This window comes from Syngnathus typhle, linkage group LG20 (genome assembly GCF_033458585.1).
Source record: "Syngnathus typhle isolate RoL2023-S1 ecotype Sweden linkage group LG20, RoL_Styp_1.0, whole genome shotgun sequence".
NCBI lineage: Eukaryota > Metazoa > Chordata > Actinopteri > Syngnathiformes > Syngnathidae > Syngnathus > Syngnathus typhle.
The window spans coordinates 2,410,917-2,428,687 of record NC_083757.1 but is presented as its reverse complement, the minus strand read 5'-3'; the positions used below and the strand labels follow the sequence as shown (position 1 = coordinate 2,428,687).

General features: G+C 43.3%; 1 protein-coding gene and 1 long non-coding RNA gene across 3 annotated transcripts in view; one reads left to right on the top strand and one right to left on the bottom strand.

The window, feature by feature from the left end:
• snx10a (sorting nexin 10a) overlaps positions 1-17,771 on the top strand; it is a 28,868-nt gene that overhangs the window by 5,787 nt on the left and 5,310 nt on the right. For both annotated transcript variants that reach the window (XM_061266457.1, XM_061266456.1), the window contains exons 10-13: positions 3,630-3,743; positions 6,495-6,634; positions 6,812-7,100; positions 7,474-7,508. The gene's annotated coding sequence lies outside the window, so the exon portion shown is untranslated. The remainder of the gene's footprint in view (positions 1-3,629; positions 3,744-6,494; positions 6,635-6,811; positions 7,101-7,473; positions 7,509-17,771) is intronic.
• LOC133144073 (uncharacterized) overlaps positions 1,357-17,771 on the bottom strand; it is a 37,379-nt gene continuing 20,964 nt past the window's right edge. Inside the window, exon 10 of the long non-coding RNA XR_009710550.1 lies at positions 1,357-1,374. This is a non-coding gene — a long non-coding RNA (uncharacterized LOC133144073). The remainder of the gene's footprint in view (positions 1,375-17,771) is intronic.

The window sequence follows — 17,771 nt, the reverse complement described above, 5'->3', positions numbered from 1 at the left end:
AGCATATCCAGAGGCCTGCTAATGTGAACATAAATACTCACCCACTTACACACATACCCAAGGGTGTTTGGTGTATCCCTATTTCCCAGCCTTTTCTCTTTTGCGTGGCTGATCAATACAGCAAATCACGCCAAAGCACGGCCACCAAGGGAGGCGCTCATCTTTATCAGCATTACTCGCAACGAGTGCGTGATGCTAGCTCGCGCGAGACGTGATCGAAACAGGAATGACAAAGTGCACGTTGTAGCTCGAAGCTGTAGCTTACTTTGCGATGGACTCTTCACGTTCACTCATCTGAATTCCCTATTCCCATCGCCATTTACCTTAATAACACGGCGTCTGCCAACAGAGGGATCTCAATAGATAACGGCCCATCTCTAAAAACAATGCTACAAAGTCACCTTAAATTGAATTATTTGTCAAGTAAGTAGCAGTTTAAAGATCACCGGCTAAGTATAACATATGTAAGATGTGGAAAAGAGTTGGTTGAAGAGGCATATGTTGTGTACGTGTATGCATCACACAAGCAACCCCCCCCCCCCCTCCTCTTAGTGTGTGTGCGCGAGGATTTAGACCTATCATAAAGGAATTCTCCTCCCCCCCCCAGCCACTAGCTCATCCTGACACTTTTATACCTTTTTATTTTCAGGCCCATTGCAGCCAAGCCTAGAGATGTGATTTATTCTGCCTGGCAGCATGGGCACTGCAGCAAGCAAGACAGATGGAAAGAGAGGAGGGAAGGAGGGGAGGGAGTACGAGAAGATGGTGTAGAGTATGTGTGGTAATAAAATGGGAGATATGAAGAGGAGAGGGTCAGAAGAAAGAGACTAGACAGAACGAATAAGCGGGGGGAGACTGCGAGGGGGGGGCAGTAGAAGAGGAAAAAGTCTTTTTGGTCCTCTCTGTCACATCTTCCCCTCGACATCTTTTTTTTTTCCACCCCCGTCTAATGACTTATTGTCCATGTCTGACTCAGGAAGACGAGCTCCCATCTCTCCAGCCTAAATCACCCCCCCCTGCAGGGCGACGGGACACGCCCCCTTCCCCCCTCCCCGTAAATATTCATGCAGCCGCCATTGATTGGAAATGGGTGGTATTATGATGCAGGGTGGGGGTGGGGGGGGGTCTCTGACAGGATCAGGTCTCGGGCGGTGGGGAAGACAAGGAGACAGCTCACTTTCAGGGAGGCGGGGGGGAGTGCAGACTGGTAGACAGAGGTGAGGCTAAAAGGATAGAAAGGTGCGGAGGAAAAGAGAGAAAGATACCTTTCTGCCAGGCGAGTGCTTACGCTGTCTCGCCGCCGTAACATCTCACTTTGTCACCCTGTCGCCGAGGAAAAGATGAGCTGCCATTCCCGCTGTCATTCATCCGTCGCTAAAAATACACACACACAGGTAGTTATTATGATTGCAATCCGGGATGATTTCACCAGCCGTTTGATTCACTGAGATCAGTGGGTCATTTAATGCGCCGAGGGTCACCTGTAACAACAGCCAGGGTTAATTGTAACAATCATAAAAAGCGCCCATTCGCTAATTATACCCTAATTTCTTCCGTCGTTAATGTAATGGGGTCGTTTATAATGTTTCCACGCAATCTTTATCGCGACGTCATTTTGCAAAAAAAAAAAGTGAAGATGAGGTGAAGTAAAGTAATGAGAGCCAACGCAAGAGTTGTTTGACTTTGCAAAAAAAATGCTTCGTATTAATCGGCTGTCTTATAGAAACACTATCTGTTCCTGTTATTATGATTCCTTATCTTTTATTGCGTCTGCAATCTGTGCTTGTCCCAAAATTCTCAACCCAATCTCATCTTGCAAGCAGGTCACATTCAAGTCTGTCCAATCGTCCCAATACACACGCCTCCCTCTAAATTTGTCATCCAAAACGTATAACCCATTTGATTGATGCCGTCCAACTGAAGAGCTCAAACGGTGATTTTTATGTCTCGGACATGACTGACAGTTTATATGGTGGGGCCTGTAACCATTTTGATGACCTTAGCCGTATCAAGTGGAAGACCGATCGTAATAAAAATCCATTTTTGGAAGGTTGTGTTGGCTGCTACTCCAAGGGAGATGCTAGGTGTTTCGCTATATGATATGCTAATCATATCTTGATCACAATCGTGATGCATCTTATCCAACTTTCTTTTCACGATGCATTTGCGCTGGAGCACCAGGTGAATAATTAGCCCGGCAGCAAAGAGAATAATCTAAACTGAAGCGTCCATCTTCATTATAACGTCTAAAGAACGTGTCACCCCGGTCCTACCGTGTGCCTCATTAAAGGCTGTGTAATTGTTTCTGGATGACATTGGGGCTGCTTGGCACCGAGGTAGAATGTTGTTTTGCTTTGCTTAGATCTGTTTCCAACCAAAATGGATGCATGTAAGCAAAAGTCTGGCAGAAGCTCTCCTTTCCTCAAGGCGGGAATCTTTGAACCGGCAACCACGTGCCTGGCGACTGGAGTGGCCTCAGCGGCATGATGAATTCGATAAATCCCCCTTATCGCCCTGGGAGACAATTAAAACGCATGTGACAGGGGTCCCTATCTCCGCTCTCCTCCTGTAGCGCTTCATTTAGAAGCCATTTGTCTCCGCTATGGATTTCCTATTTTTAATGGCGTGCGTACGCTTGGATCGGGCCGTGCTGAATAATAGATGCTTTTTTTTTTTTTCCTCCCTCTCTTCCTTTTCATTCCCGGTCTTGCTCATTTCCTCACTGTCAGGCCCTTTGGGGAGGTGTCGGCGTCACTCTCGGAAAGCAAGGTGCGCCTCCACTTTCTGGCAGGAGGCTATTTAATCTGTAAAAGCGAGCATCGGCGCGAAGCCCGTGGCAGACCCCGAGCCGATATCAATGGCGAAGCCCCCTCGGCCTTTAAAGGACGTTTATCACAGCCGTGCAAGGCCGCCGCACGCTGGGTGATGTGATGTATCGCCCCGGCTGAGCGCGAATGAATAGACTAGTAATTATCCCGTTAAAAGGGGAGCCTGACAAAGAGGGGAGCCTCGCTATAATTTAAATTGTTTTGTTTCTCCCCCCCCCCCCCAGTGGTCCGAGCCCGGAACACTGACTGACACCACGCCATGGGGAAAAGTGAAGCTATTTATAGCCTGAGACGTTCAGCTAATTGTAGAATTTAATAAGGTTTCTGGAAGAGTGGGTTCTATATAAACCAGAGACGTGCACGACATCTTTCTTCAGCCCTTTAGTTGTGCGCATTCCTCCATGCTTGACTTCCTCCCATCTTTCCTCCTTTCACATAAAATCTACCTGGGACTAATACTGCTCTCACTTTGCTTGCGTGACTCCCGATTGTGTGATTCTCCGCACGTCACAGCAGTTTAAAATGTGCGTGTGTGCGTGATTACCAAAAAAGGATGCGTCCGAGTGTGTGCGCCTGCAGTCTCGTCTGGTGTGAGACAGGGGTAATTGAGCTCAGAGGGTTTTCTGTCTTTGGTGGCAGAGGGGAAATTGGAATCTTCAGAATCCATTAGAGAGGCCCTTCGACGCCCGCCGCCGCCGCTGTGTGTGCGTGCGCTCATTTGTTTAGTGACACAGACACGAGAGTGTGAGGCAAAAAAAAAAAGGCGACAAATCAACTGAAACTTTCTTGCTTGCTTTGCAGCGGAGGCGCCGAGAGGCGTCTCGCCCGGATCGCCGCGTAAACCCGACTGAGCTGCAGGGGAGGAGGTCGGCCGGTTGAGGAAGAGGAGGAAGGTGAGCGAAGAGCAAACAGCAGGTAATGAACGGCAGATGGCTGCACGTACACGTCCTCCCCGCAGAGCTATCATTCACCTTCTCGTTCTCCACCTCACAACTTCCTCGTGTTTGCACGCCAGTACCGGCCCTATTTCTAATATAGTTGCAAGGATGAAATCTGATTGGATGAAAAATAGAGGAATTTTGCTAGAAATCTTGGTGTAATTATTATTATTTTTTAAATAATTTTATTGCGCAATAAACGCAAAGCAAAACTGTTTTGCACATTAATGGTGACTTTTGTCATCTTATTCCATTGCCATAAAATATGGCTGTGACATTCACGATTCCCCACAAAATTTTGCAACCCAGACTTTTCCCCTCTCACTCATGCTTGCCGCTTTTTTTTTTTTTTTTTTTTGCTGTGTGGTTTCTTTGTTGATGTCTCAGTAACTCTGTGATAGATGGCCATATAGCATTTGACAAACACATTTATATCCCGCTCACAAGTCAAAACGCTTTCACACAACACTTTCAGTCGGACTTGACCAATTTTCTTGTGCATTATTTTCCATTGCATTTTCTACAAGTCACAATAGAACAGCAAACAAAAATATGCAGATTTTTATCCCCTAAATAATTCGGATTTCAGCCCAACGTATGTGTTGCCGAGGAAAATAAGGCAAAATCAATAGTCCCACTGTTCACAACTTCTTTAGCAGTGTGTGTATAAAATAATGATAACGGTGCAATGTATGTGTAGATGTACTTTCAGGGTGTGTATTCCAGTGTGTGTGTAATGATTAGCCTTCTCTTAATGGGAAAATAACGTCAGAGCCACTCGGACGTTTAATCCATCTGAGCTGAATCGGTTTCCATCACAGCTATTGATCAAGTCCAGTAAGAAATCAACAAGAGTTGGGTTTCGCTGGACGCCTTGCAGTGTGTGTGTGTTTGTGTGTAAGTCCAGCAAGCCTTGTGGCCAAAGAGCGCAACAGTAGATTCCAATAAGCTACTCGCCGTTGATTTTCTCTGGCCATCCTTCCTACATTTGTTTCCCGTCTTTATCTCTTGTTGTTTTCCATCTCACGCTTATCTTCCCCCTCATCGCTCCAGCGGCTTTTCTCCTCCTCCTCCCTATCTCCATTGCTTAAGTGGTATTGGCTTTAAAGGGGCAGCAAATCAGTAGCTGATTAATACTGAATTTTGGGGGCCATTTGTCTGCACTCTTGGCCCTGTCTAGGACTCTCCAGCCCTCCCTTTCCCCCCCCCCCCCCTCGCTCCTTTCCTCCTTCCCTCAGCAGTGATGAATGAGGGGCCCATTGTCGAGGGATTAGAGTCGTCACGGTTACCTGTGCTTTGACAAAGTGCTCGTGATTGGTGACATAGGTGACGCTTGAAGTAAGGGGTGGGGGGGGGGTGGTTCCACATCTCCAAATGGACTAGCCTGCAAGCGGGGTCAGCTTCAGTTGTGCAAAGTGTATCGGCGTTGGATTGGGCTCCGTTGGTGGTGTTAGAATGAAAGCAGATTGACCCCATCCCCGGGACGCTTATTCCACCTGACAAAGATTGGCGAGGTCCCGCCAGCGATGTGACCGCACTGACACCCGAGAAGGCCGTCAACGGCCGGCGGTGGACACTGATGAATCGGCGCCGGGAGGGATCGAACGCTGGCCTAATCAGCGCATGGATCCCCCCCTGCAGCAACATTTTTCAGTTTTGTCCTACCTTATCAGTCGGGGCCCATCAGCGATGTCACAACCCACTGGGACCACCCTTTGTCACTCACGCACACCCATTTGGTGATTATCAAAGAGGTTGTCTTGTCCTGTCCTCGTACTTTGTGCAAGATAAGATGCCGAGACAGTATTTTTTTTTTTTTTAGGTTTGACAATCTGATTGACATTTTGTTGGACTGCCGAACGGAGCACGTGTTGCTCTCTTCTTGGCAATAAAACCGACTTTAAATTTAACGCTTGACATCATACGGATGTTTCTCGCAGTACGTGTTGTCGGACGTCAGATCCTTTGTCTGCTTTTTTCCGAGAAGAGGGAGATCCTCGGAGGAGAGGATCCCTCCTGTCCCTCCAGGCCACAACCAGATGAAGTATGGTCAAAGAGATGTGCTTTGGTTTCAGAAGATTATGTCTGGGCGCTAGGAAGAGCCTTGACTAATGATAGTCATTTATTACAGACACAATTAAAAGCGGGCTAATTTACCGCAGCCGCACCAGCTGATTTATACTCAATGACACCCCGAGGACATAGACACCAACGCACACCCGTGAAAAGAAGAGCTTTCTTTCTTCTGCTGACTATCATAAAATGTTCTATGCGTTGACATTATGCCCGCTGTAGGTACCACACGTGTTCAGATCTGTTGGGCTCACACTGGTGATCGTGTACAATAATAGTAACGGTAAAGATTTTTGGATGGATGGATGGAGAGCTCATGTTAAACACACTCCTGCCGGACAAAGCATAACTGCGTGTGTGTGTGTGCTTGCCAAAGGGCGAGTCAAAAGAGAGAGAGAGAGGAAACTGAGGCAGAGCTTTATGTCAGCAATTTCCCGGACCCACCAATAGCTCTTCAGCAAGGCGTTAGGTTTCTACGGCAACAAGGCCACGCCCCCCCCCCTGCCAGGATAGGTCATGCATGTATGCGCTGGCTCCTCCCTTTAATCCATCAGTCCTGCTCACTTGTCACAAGCTCCACCTAGCTGGTGGAGTCTACCAATCCAAATCTCTCTCTCTCTCCATCTCTCTCTCCCTCCCTCTTGCTCGCCCACAGGTGATGCAGCACTTTAAGGGTTAAGTCGGCTGCATGCTGGATCTCTGCAGAGGTGACAGATGCTTCCTATCCCACCCAGCACCACAGGGGAACTGGATACACTCAGCATACCAATGAGCCCCCTCCCCCCCCCTCCCCAGGTCTGACACACACAAATGCATAAATGTCCATATGCGACCACACGCACATCTACATATGTATCCGAAACAAGACGCTTTGTATACCTTGCTGGGCTACATAAAAGCAATTCGCCATATTTACGATAAGGCTGTTTATGCACACCATTTGAACGGTTTCCCGTTTTGTACACCCAACAGATGTGCACGCTTTCCCTTCCAGCCAGAGTCGGGCAGATGTGAGCCTTTTGTCTGCACACATGACCTGCAGAAGAAGGCCATTGCACGTGTACTGGCACAAATACACACACACACGCGTGTGCACGCCAGGCGACAGCCGCTCTAAAAGTGACAGCTGTCGCTATGATGGAGCACAGGGAGAAGGGGAAGTGAAGGCTAAGCCATGGCGCAACATGGTGTCGAGGAGACCTGCTATTCATTTTCAACTTAATATGTTCCAGCCCATTGGAAAAACATCGCAGCATATAATGTAAGCAATTTCATACGTAGCCTTCACACAAAAATGAAGAGACCAGATTTACCCAATGCTCGAGTGACTTTGAAAATAACACGCGGCCAGCGCACGGATGCATCGGCGATACATAGCCGCGCGCTTGCGTAAATGCGCCCGTGTTAATTATTTAGTTCCATCTGTGTTTCCGTTCCGCCTCTCTGCGCATTTAATCTCCATCATCGCATCACTCCGCCGCCGAGATGATGCCACGTCGTGAACGCGTATGCAAATATACATTTGGGACAAACATACACATTTAACGTAATGGTTTTACAGCCAGTATCATTTACAATATGGATGCGGTTGCGATGTTGAAATGCTTTTTCTAATATTTAAATGTCTTCTCCAGGAAAAATGGCAGTTCTTCGCGGAGGATACAAAAATGTGAGTCCCGCACTTTAAGTTACATTCAAGACTACATGTGTTGCTCCACCATTTGTGCATTTACTCACTTTATATCTAAAAAAAAATGGAACCCGCCATCTTAACTCCCACACGTGGTGGACCCCAGCCGCTTCCCTGGTATCTTCATATGGATAAATAAATGGCGTGCTTGGCAGTGGGTAAATGAATGTGCTTTCCGCCTGCGGGCCCAGATGGCAGCGCAGTCGTTTGCTTTACCTTGTTTTGTTTAATTACTACAATCAACTCTCTATTTCTTCAATTAATCACCACCAACCTGTTCCATTAGTCCCCCCCCACCCTCTAGTGTGCCGAGCCTATCTATCTATACAGCAGCACGGCTGTGTCAAGTATGGAAACCTACACAATTATTTACATATTGATGCAGCGTTTAAAAGATGCGCCCCATTGTCAAGCCATTAGCATTTTGAACAATTCAACTTTCTATGAACCTTACGATGAAGAAAAAAAAAAACAAGTCAGAGAATGATGATGAGGTGACGCAGAGGCCCATCAAGGCTGCACGGAGGTGGCTGATTGAGAATAAACAGGGCGGAAAGCACTTCATTACGTGCTTTTATTCTGTTATAATCACGCGCGACCATCACTCCTCGACGACTCCGGGGCCCGGCCGTTGACACCGGGATTGATATACCGGAAGCGGCGGGCCCCTGGAACACAATAAACAACACCATTAGCCAACGCGGTAAACCGTTATTAATTAGAGTCGGTCCCGAGCAGTCTACACGTTGCGTTTAATTCCCTTTAATACTATGACAGCCCCTAGATGAATAGCAGGGATCATTTTGATGTCCAGATGATGCAGATGGACTTTGTATTGGAATCCATTTGTAGAGCAAAACAGACATGCTTGTTGATTCTGTTATGGTCATCTTGCAAATTAGATACAAGGAAACAATAATTTTTATTGTATCCTCTTTGGTTTTAGTGAGTCTGAACACCGTTAATCTCGTCTTCCTCACCAATCGTGTCAAAAACAGACCAAAGGTCACAAAAGCGTCGGTCAACTCTTAAGGTTCTACTGCCATCTAGCGGTCAAAATGAAGTACCGCAGCTACTAAATGAAAGCGGTGAAGCCCTTGTTTCTTTTTCATTCTAAAACGTCAATGTGGACTCTAATAGGCAAAGCTTGCGTTTCGAGTTGGAATAATTTGAAATATTACAAATTAATATTACAATTCAAACAACGCTCTGCTTGTGGGTGGGGGGCTTTTGCAAGTAGCGCCACCTAGTGATAATGTCATAATGTCATAAACTGCTTTTGTCACATAATCACAATCATAATCACAAACCTTTAATGACGACAGTCTGTCATTTCAAAACACTACATCGTCTTCAGGCGCTACTTTGTCGCCACCTCCCGGTCAGTACGAGAATTGCTCCCGGCTCTTAAATCAGTGCGTTTTTTCATTCAGGCGGCCATGTTGTTGCGTTTTCCCCCCTGTAGATGGCACACTTGAATGACTAATTCTTCCAGGAAAGGATTCGCGCGCCAGTAGCATTCGGGAGCGCGCCCGCCTCAGTTTCCAGCTCGAGCGAGCCTCCTTGCCCGGGTTAGAGTTCACGGCGCGGCCGCGTCGGCGGATGATGTGGGGCCCATGTCAGAGTCTAATCTCATTTTTGTACGAGCGGGCCCATGGAGAGGGCCGAGGGACGTCAGCCAATAAACAAACGGGACAGGGTAGCCAGCCACTCATTTATAACTATTAGGAACACTTAACTTTATGGCCAGGTTAAAGCCACCAGTCATTTGCTACTGTGTTTTATTGGGAGATCTCGATACTGAATCACCGATATTAAATTTTCCAAAGAACTGCTTTTATTAGTCATATTTGCATACTTTACTGTCCCTTGCATCTTCTGATGAAGTGGACACAAACATGTTCTTGTATACTGAAAGGTCAAATAAAATACGCTCATATTGATTTCAATGCTAGTCAAACAAAAAACAAGTCATGTGCATTAATATTCACCAACTAAAATGATATTTTGTAGATCGAGGTCAAACTAAATGTGTTGTCAGCAGTAGTGATGTTTTAGGTTTAAAGCACAATACAAATGACATATTCATTTTCTGGAGAGTTACTCGACTCTACTAAAATCCATTTAGTTTGACCTTAAACTTAAACTACATTGTGTTGTCACACTTAAACCTACACACATGCGCACACATACACACACGCGTTTGTATCCAAGGCTCCGCTTTGTCCTTGCAGTGCAAGGATTGCGCTTGAATGATAATGGCCGACAAGCAGCACTCTCTATAATTATTATGACCTATTTGGAATGACTTATTTCCGGGTTTGGCCATATGAATCAGGCGTCTACATCATTTCCATATATTTTGGATGATAAAATCGACTTTTGGAATGTTCTGCTGAGATGTTTTGGGGGCGCACAGTTGGTTCAGAGACAACTGCCCTGATGTTTCAGACAAATGCCTTTCTTGAAAATCAGTATAGCTCTGGTTACAAATAATACGTATATTCTAAGAGTCCAATTTTTACGTCAAGGCATGTTGTACCAACATTTCTCCAGTAGTTGGTAGCAGAGGACTGAAGCTGTGCATGGAAGGCTTCAGCATAGCAGCTCTTATGTTGTCATGGTGACGGCCTATCCCCCCCCCCCCCTTTAAGTGACCATGCTAAATGTATGTACTGTAATAATAATAATAATAATAATGATAATAATAACTAGAATTTTGCAATTTCTGGAGAAATTGCGTGTGAAGGCGAAATGTATGAATAACTTTTTCGGGGAATGCTGCCGAACGATGTTGAAACGTGTTGAATTACTTGAGAAATGTAGAATATTTGGAGAATTTGTGGTGAATTTCAAAATTGAAAGTTTGGAATATTTGGTAAGTGGGAAGTTGTGGAATAGGTAGGCAGAAGATGAACAGCTGAAAGTTGGAATGGGTTGAATCGGTTGAAAAATGTAGAAATTAGAGTAGAAAAACGAAATTTTGGAGAATTTGGTTGAATTTCGAATTTGGAATTTTTGGTAAGTGGGAAGTTGTGGAATAGGCAGGCAAAAGATGTACAGTTGAAAGTTGGAACGGGTTGAATCAGTTGAAAAATATAGAAGTTAGAGCAAATGTTGAATCCCCATAGAGAATGAATGGGAAAATAAAAAAAGCAATTGCGCCAAAATCTTTCTAAATTTGGAAAAAAAACAAAAAACGGCCTCAAGAGGTTCACTTTTGGGGTAAAAATGTTGAAACGGGTTAAATCGGACAAAAAACGAAAAAGTTAGCAATTGTAGCTATTTGGGGCACTTAGTGTTGAAATAAGGTCACTTCCGGTTAGATTCGGGTCATTTCCGGTCTAATTTGGGTCACTTCCGGTTTATTTGGGTCACTTCCGGTTTAAAACAGGTCACTTCCGGTTTAGCTGAGGTCACTTCTGGTTTATTTGGGGTCACTTCCGGTCTAAAAAGGTCACTTCCGGTTCATTTGTGGTCACTTCCGGTTTGATTTGGGGTCACTTCCGGTTTACCAGAGGTCACTTCCGGTCTATTTGGGGTCACTTCCGGTCTATTTGGGGTCACTTCCGGTTTATTTGGGTCACTTCCGGTTTAATTTGGGTCACTTCCGGTTCGTCTGAGGTCACTTCCGGTTTATTAGGGGTCATTTCCGGTCTAAAAAGGTCACTTCCGGTACATTTGGGGTCACTTCCGGTTTGATTTGGGGTCACTTCCGGTTTACCTGAGGTCACTTCCGGTCTATTTGGGGTCACTTTCGGTTTGATTTGGGGCACTTCCGGTTCATTCTGGGTTCATTGGTGGCACTTCAGGGTCATCCAAGATGGCCGCCACACTGGAATTGGGGGTCAAGGGTTGAATTGTGTAAGCATAGTGGAAGTGGGGGTGAATGGGAGTGAATGTGGTAAGCATAAGATGAATAAAGGGAATAAATGTGGAATGGGTTGAATCGGTCGAAAAATGTAGAAATTAGAGTGGAAAAACGAAATTTTGGAGAATTTGGTTGAATTTCAAATGTGAAAGTTCGGAATTTTTGGTAAGTGGGAAGTTGTGGAATAGGTAGGCAAAAGATGAACAGTTGAAAGTTGGAATGGGTTGAATCGGTTGAAAAATGTAGAAATTAGAGTGGAAAAACTGAATTTTGGAGAATTTTGGTTGAATTTCAAATTTGAAAATTTGGAATTTTTGGTAAGTGGGAAGTTGTGGAATAGGTAGGCAAAAGATGAACAGTTGAAAGTTGGAATGGGTTGAATCGGTTGAAAAATGTAGAAATTAGAGTAGAAAAACAGAATTTGAGAGAATTTTGGTTGAATTTCAAATTTGAAAATTTGGAATTTTTGGTAAGTGGGAAGTTGTGGAATAGGTAGGCAAAAGATGAACAGTTGAAAGTTGGAATGGGTTGAATCGGTTGAAAAATGTAGAAGTTAGAGGTGAAAAACGAAATTTTGTGAAATGTGGAATGTGCCATTAAGAATGGATGGGGAAAAATTTGTCGGAATTTTGGGAATTTTGCGGAATCGGAAAATTTTCGGAATGAGAAAAATACAAGCGCTCATGTCGTGAATATTTGGAATACGTGAAAAGTGGAATGGAGTGAATCGGATGAATTTTGTGGAAGAAGAAGCGGGACAAAAAAGTGGCGGGAATAAAATAGAATAATAACTAGAATTTTGCAATTTCTGGAGAAATTGCGTGTGAAGGCGAAATGTATGAATAACTTTTTCGGGGAATGCTGCCGAACGATGTTGAAACGTGTTGAATTACTTGAGAAATGTAGAATATTTGGAGAATTTGTGGTGAATTTCAAAATTGAAAGTTTGGAATATTTGGTAAGTGGGAAGTTGTGGAATAGGTAGGCAAAAGATGAACAGTTGAAAGTTGGAATGGGTTGAATCGGTAGAAAAATGTAGAAGTTAGAGTAGAAAAACGAAATTTTGGAGAATTTGGTTGAATTTTAAATTTGGAATTGTTGGTAAGTGGGAAGTTGTGGAAAAGGTAGGCAAAAGATGAACAGTTGAAAGTTGGAACGGGTTGAATCAGTTAAAAAATGTAGAAGTTAGAGCAAATGTTGAATCCCCATAGAGAATGAATGGGAAAATAAAAAAAAGCAATTGCGCCAAAATCTTTCTAAATTTGGAACAAAACCCAAAAAAACGGCCTCAGGAGGTTCACTTTTGGGGTAAAAATGTTGAAACGGGTTAAATCGGACAAAAAACGAAGACGTTAGCGCAAATGTAGCTATTTGGGGCACTTTGTGTTGAAATAAGGTCACTTCTGGCTTGATTCGGGTCATTTCCGGTCTAATTTGGGTCACTTCCGGTTTATTTGGGTCACTTCCGGTTTAAAACAGGTCACTTCCGGTTTAGCTGAGGTCACTTCCGGTTTATTTGGGGTCACTTCCGGTCTAAAAAGGTCACTTCCGGTTCATTTGGGGTCACTTCCGGTTTACCAGAGGTCACTTCCGGTCTATTTGGGGTCACTTCCGGTCTATTTGGGGTCACTTCCGGTTTATTTGGGCCACTTCCGGTTTAATTCGGGTCACTTCCGGTTCGTCTGAGGTCACTTCCGGTTTATCAGGGGTCATTTCCGGTCTAAAAGGGTCACTTACGGTACATTTGGGGTCACTTCCGGTTTGATTTGGGGTCACTTCCGGTTAACCAGAGGTAACTTCCGGTCTATTTGGGGTCACTTCCGGTCTATTTGGGGTCACTTCCGGTTTATTTGGGTCACTTCCGGTTTAAAACAGGTCACTTCCGGTCTAGCTGAGGTCACTTCCGGTTTATTTGGGGTCATTTCCGGTCTAAAAAGGTAACTTCCGGTTCATTTTGGGTCACTTCCGGTTTGATTTGGGGTCACTTCCGGTTTACCAGAGGTCACTTCCGGTCTATTTGGGGTCACTTCCGGTCTATTTGGGGTCACTTCCGGTTTATTTGGGTCACTTCCGGTTTAATTTGGGTCACTTCCGGTTCGTCTGAGGTCACTTCCGGTTTATTAGGGGTCATTTCCGGTCTAAAAAGGCCACTTCCGGTACATTTGGGGTCACTTCCGGTTTGATTTGGGGTCACTTCCGGTTTACCTGAGGTCACTTCCGGTCTATTTGGGGTCACTTTCGGTTTGATCTGGGGCACTTCCGGTTCATTTTGGGTTCATTGGGGGCACTTGAGGGTCAATCCAAGATGGCCGCCACACTGGAATTGGGGGTCAAGGGTTGAATGTGTAGGCGTAGTGGAAGTGGGGGTGAATGGGAGTGAATGTGGGAAGCATAAGGTGAATGCATTTGGAATGGGTTGAATCGGTTGAAAAATGTAGAAATTAGAGTGGAATAACGGAATTTGAGAGAATTTTGGTTGAATTTCAAATTTGAGAATTTGGAATTTTTGGTAAGTGGGAAGTTGTGGAATAGGTAGGCAAAAGATGAACAGTTGAAAGTTGGAATGGGTTGAATCGGTTGAAAAATGTAGAAGTTAGAGGTGAAACACGAAATTTTGTGAAATGTGGAATGTGCCATTAAGAATGGATGGGGAAAAATTTGTCGGAATTTTGGGAATCTTGCGGAATCGGAAAATTTTCGGAATGAGAAAAATACAAGCGCTCATGTCGTGAATATTTGGAATACGTGAAAAGTGGAATGGAGTGAATCGGATGAATTTTGTGGAAGAAGAAGCGGGACAAAAAAGTGGCGGGAATAAAATAGAATAATAATAATAATAAAGTAAATGGAGTAGAATAACATATGTGTGAAGGCCTTCGCCTTCACACAATAATAACTAGAATTTTGCAATTTCTGGAGAAATTGCGTGTGAAGGCGAAATGTATGAATAACTTCTTCGGGGAATGCTGCCGAACGATGTTGAAACGTGTTGAATTACTTGAGAAATGTAGAATATTTGGAGAATTTGTGGCGAATTTCAAAATAAAAGATGTGAAGTTTTTGGTAAGTGGGAAGTTGTGGAATAGGTCGAAAAATGATGAACAGTTGAAAGTTGGAATGGGTTGAATCGGTTGAAAAATGTAGAAATGAGAAGGGAAAAAGGAATTGGGTGTGAATTTCAAAATAAAAGATGTGAAGGTTTTGGGAAGTTGTGGAATAGGTGGAAAAATGATGAACAGTTGAAAGTTGGAATGCGTTGAATCGGTTGAAAAATGTAGAAATGAGAAGGGAAAAGGGAATTGGGTGTGAATTTCAAAATAAAAGATGTGAAGTTTTTGGTAAGTGGGAAGTTGTGGAATAGGTAGAAAAATGATGAACAGTTGAAAGTTGGAATGGGTTGAATCGGTTGAAAACTGTAGAAATGAGAAGGGAAAAGGGAATTGGGTGTGAATTTCAAAATAAAAGATGTGAAGTTTTTGGTAAGTGGGAAGTTGTGGAATAGGTAGAAAAATGATGAACAGTTGAAAGTTGGAATGGGTTGAATCGGTTGAAAAATGTAGAAATGAGAAGGGAAAAGGAAATTGGGTGTGAATTTCAAAATAAAAGATGTGAAGTTTTTGGTAAGTGGGAAGTTGTGGAATAGGTAGAAAAATGATGAACAGTTGAAAGTTGGAATGGGTTGAATCGGTTGAAAAATGTAGAAATGAGAAGGGAAAAGGAAATTGGGTGTGAATTTCAAAATAAAAGACGTGAAGTTTTTGGTAAGTGGGAAGTTGTGGAATAGGTAGAAAAATGATGAACAGTTGAAAGTTGGAATGGGTTGAATCGGTTGAAAAATGTAGAAATGAGAAGGGAAAAGGAATTGGGTGTGAATTTCAAAATAAAAGATGTGAAGCTTTTGGTAAGTGGGAAGTTGTGGAATCGGTAGAAAAATAATGAACAGTTGAAAGTTGGAATGGGTTGAATCGGTTGAAAAATGTAGAAATGAGAAGGGAAGAGGAAATTGGGTGTGAATTTCAAAATAAAAGATGTGAAGTTTTTGGTAAGTGGGAAGTTGTGGAATAGGTAGAAAAATGATGAACAGTTGAAAGTTGGAATGGGTTGAATCGGTTGAAAAATGTAGAAATGAGAAGGGAAAAGGAATTGGGTGTGAATTTCAAAATAAAAGATGTGAAGCTTTTGGTAAGTGGGAAGTTGTGGAATAGGTAGAAAAATGATGAACAGTTGAAAGTTGGAATGGGTTGAATCGGTTGAAAAATGTAGAAATTAGAGTAGAAAAACGAAATTTTAGAGAATTTTGGTTGAATTTCAAAATAAAAGATGTGAAGTTTTTGGTAAGTGGGACGTTGTGGAATAGGTAGGCAAAAGATGAACAGTTGAAAGTTGGAACGAGTTGAATCGGTTGAAAAATGTAGAAGTTAGAGCTGAAAAACGAAATTTTGTGAAAATTTGTCGGAATTTTTAACGTGAAAACGTGAAATTTTTGAATTTGGGAATTTTGGGAATGTCGAGAATCCCTCCGAATGTGATTAGAATGTGCTGAATGATGTGAATTTCAAATTGGAACGACGTAAATGTGAAATGTCGAATGTGCCATTAAGAATGAATGGGGAAAAATTTGTCGGAATTTGGGGAATTTTGCGGAATCTGAACATTTTCGGAACGAGAAAAATACAAGCGCTCATGTCGTGAATATTTGGAATACGTGAAAAGTGGAATGGAGTGAATCGGATGAATTTTGTGGAAGAAGAAGCGGGACAAAAAAGTGTGGAGAATAAAAGAGAATAATAATAATAACTAGAATTTTGCAATTTCTGGAGAAATTGCGTGTGAAGGCGAAATGTATGAATAACTTTTTCGGGGAATGCTGCCGAACGATGTTGAAACGTGTTGAATTACTTGAGAAATGTAGAATATTTGGAGAATTTGTGGTGAATTTCAAAATTGAAAGTTTGGAATATTTGGTAAGTGGGAAGTTGTGGAATAGGTAGGCAAAAGATGAACAGTTGAAAGTTGGAATGGGTTGAATCGGTTGAAAAAAGTAGAAATTAGAGTAGAAAAACGAAATTTTGGAGAATTTGGTTGAATTTCAAATTTGGAATTTTTGGTAAGTGGGAAGTTGTGGAATAGGTAGGCAAAAGATGTACAGTTGAAAGTTGGAACGGGTTGAATCAGTTAAAAAATGTAGAAGTTAGAGCAAATGTTGAATCCCCATAGAGAATGAATGGGAAAATAAAAAAAAGAAATTGCGCCTAAATCTTTCTAAATTTGGAACAAAACAAAAAAAACGGCCTCAGGAGGTTCACTTTTGGGGTAAAAATGTTGAAACGGGTTAAATCCGACAAAAAACGAAAAAGTTAGCGCAAATGTAGCTATTTGGGCCACTCAGTGTTGAAATAAGGTCACTTCCGGTTTGATTCGGGTCACTTCCGGTCTAGTTTGGGTCACTTCCGGTTTATTTGGGTCACTTCCGGTTTAAAACAGGTCACTTCCGGTCTAGCTGAGGTCACTTCCGGTTTATTTGGGGTCACTTCCGGTCTAAAAAGGTCACTTCCGGTTCATTTGTGGTCACTTCCGGTTTGATTTGGGGTCACTTCCGGTTTACCAGAGGTCACTTCCGGTCTATTTGGGGTCACTTCCGGTCTATTTGGGGTCACTTCCGGTTTATTTGGGTCACTTCCGGTTTAATTTGGGTCACTTCCGGTTCGTCTGAGGTCACTTCCGGTTTATTAGGGGTCATTTCCGGTCTAAAAAGGCCACTTCCGGTACATTTGGGGTCACTTCCGGTTTGATTTGGGGTCACTTCTGGTTTACCTGAGGTCACTTCCGGTCTATTTGGGGTCACTTTCGGTTTGATCTGGGGCACTTCCGGTTCATTTTGGGTTCATTGGGGGCACTTGAGGGTCAATCCAAGATGGCCGCCACACTGGAATTGGGGGTCAAGGGTTGAATGTGTAGGCGTAGTGGAAGTGGGGGTGAATGGGAGTGAATGTGGGAAGCATAAGGTGAATGCATTTGGAATGGGTTGAATCGGTTGAAAAATGTAGAAATTAGAGTGGAATAACGGAATTTGAGAGAATTTTGGTTGAATTTCAAATTTGAGAATTTGGAATTTTTGGTAAGTGGGAAGTTGTGGAATAGGTAGGCAAAAGATGAACAGTTGAAAGTTGGAATGGGTTGAATCGGTTGAAAAATGTAGAAGTTAGAGGTGAAACACGAAATTTTGTGAAATGTGGAATGTGCCATTAAGAATGGATGGGGAAAAATTTGTCGGAATTTTGGGAATCTTGCGGAATCGGAAAATTTTCGGAATGAGAAAAATACAAGCGCTCATGTCGTGAATATTTGGAATACGTGAAAAGTGGAATGGA